Source organism: Pteropus alecto, unplaced genomic scaffold (assembly GCF_000325575.1).
Source record: "Pteropus alecto unplaced genomic scaffold, ASM32557v1 scaffold61, whole genome shotgun sequence".
NCBI classification, from domain to species: Eukaryota; Metazoa; Chordata; class Mammalia; order Chiroptera; family Pteropodidae; genus Pteropus; species Pteropus alecto.
Genome location: NW_006434835.1, coordinates 17,748,257 through 17,750,434, shown reverse-complemented (window position 1 = coordinate 17,750,434; position 2,178 = coordinate 17,748,257). Strand labels below are relative to the sequence as shown.

At 39.0% G+C, this 2,178-nt stretch overlaps 1 protein-coding gene across 2 annotated transcripts in view; it reads right to left on the bottom strand.

Moving 5' to 3' along the window:
- The window catches only part of CLIP4 (CAP-Gly domain containing linker protein family member 4), a 49,779-nt gene that overhangs the window by 36,769 nt on the left and 10,832 nt on the right, over positions 1 to 2,178 (bottom strand). The gene's annotated exons all lie outside the window — the stretch shown is intronic.

Genomic DNA, 2,178 nt, shown 5'->3' with positions numbered 1-2,178 from the left:
GGAAAGTGTTCCAGGCTCGGGGAAGAACAAGAGCTAAGGCCACAAGTCACAGCACGACTGGCTGCACAGGTTTAGAGACAGAAGTCACAGGACTGACTGGCTTCCCAACCCCAGATCTGAGACTCTAGCCACTGTTCCACAGCTGCCGTCTTGGCACTGTGACTTCGACCCACCCTGCCCACTCATGGAGCGACTCAGGTTTCAGGAAGAGAAACTACATATAGTTTCGACACTTGTAAAATTTGGGCTCTGATTTAAAAAAAAAACAAAAAAAAAAAACAGCTCTGTTCTCACTATAAAGGAGAGACTGTATCCTGGGGATGATGCATCCTATAACAAGATAAAATGGTCAGTTACAAGCCCACTAACATCTGCATGGTGTTTATGTCATGAAAACCTTACTAATATAAATTATCTCATCTGGTGCTCACATCAAGAAAAAAAGTTCATGAATAAAACAGATAAAAATTCTTGCCCATTAAGAATTTATATTGTAGTAGGAAAAACGATCATCAGCTAAACAAGTAAAATATTACTAACATTTCCAGTTTGCCAATTAGGGAAACGAGGCCAGGAGAGATTAATGACCCGCTTGAAGTCATTTACATGATTACTGGCGCAGATGGCATTACCGTCCATGTCTCGGGCCTGCCAGCCTCGCAGGCTTTCTCTTCCATGCCATCCTTCCCTCAGACGAGTTATCTTTCTTCTATGTTCCCTGACTAAAAAACTTAGAATTTATGACAAAGATTTCAGATTGTAATCTCTTTTGAACACAATGAAGCAAGACTGTTTTGCTGAGAAAATTTTTCCCTTATCTTCTCCACTGATAATTATCTCCAAATGATCCATATGGATTAAAGAATGAGGCTTTTACAATATGCTCAGTTTACAAGTGTAATTTTGTTTGTTTAAAATTTGACTCAGTTTTGTCCTAAGTAAAAATATGGTAGAAAGACACATTATCCATCATTATTTCCGGGATGGTGAGGGACTATTTTCATCCCAGATTTCAAAGAAAAAATATAAAATATAATAAAGATATGTATAGCACTAATATGTACTCTTGATAAAGAGATGGAAAAATTTTTAAATAAACGCCTGTACTGAAAAGTTGTAAACTATATTAACATTAAATATTTTACTTCATATCTCTGTTAAGTCCTTACCTTTCTAGAATAAGTCACACACTTATGTTAATTCCTATAAAATTTAGCAACTAAAACTTCTGCTAATTTTAAATAAAATGACGATGATGTCACACTAACATAAGGAGACTTGTTCATAATTATAAAATTTCGCTGTCTTCTAAAATAGTGGTCATCAGAGCATGATTGGAGGGCTCCGCTGACCCACATACTAACCATTTTTTTAAAAAAGTATTAACCTTCAAAATATAGTAATCTATTATTAAGTGTTCCTGGCCTGAATTGGTAATTTACCTCAATGACATCATCCGTCACTGCATCTTACTAAATTCAAAATATTCTCTCCACTAATGGGGTTCTGTCAACAGTTGTACTAGCAAAAGCAAACATGGATCACCTTCACATTACGGCCAAACTGATTTATCTTCTCCTAGCCTTTGCTACTCTCTGTGCCCAAAATGCTTTTCTCACCTCCCTCCTATACATACCTGGTTAATTCTTAAACTATGTGTAAGCACTCAGTGTCCCCTCTGCCAGGAAGCCTTGGGGAGATACCCTCCTATGTGGCACTGAGAATAATCTGCCCGCCCCTTCATCATAACACACTGAACGCACTGCAGTAAAACTGACCACTTGCTTTCTTGTCCACCCTCCCTTCTACACTATATTTTTTTTGAGGACAAAGACTTTTATTTATTGTTGTTTTTTTCCCCGGTGTCCAATAAACAATAGGAAAGGAAGGAAGAAAGGAAGGAGAAGAGGGGGTGGGTTAACTAGTAGATGGGTTTAAACAGAAAGTGGTAAAGAAGTAGGGAGAAGGGGGATACAGGAAGAGGGAGGGACAAGGAAAAGGAAGAGAGCCTTTTTCTAACATTTCCTCCCGCCTCTGCCCCTTTAAGGGAAGGCACAGACCCAATTAAGATTCCCTGTCTATGGCCATGCCACTCTGAACAAGCCCAATCCCGTCTGATCTCCGAAGCTAAACAGGGATGAGCCTGGTTAGTGCTTGGATGGGAGACCCTAAGAAGAC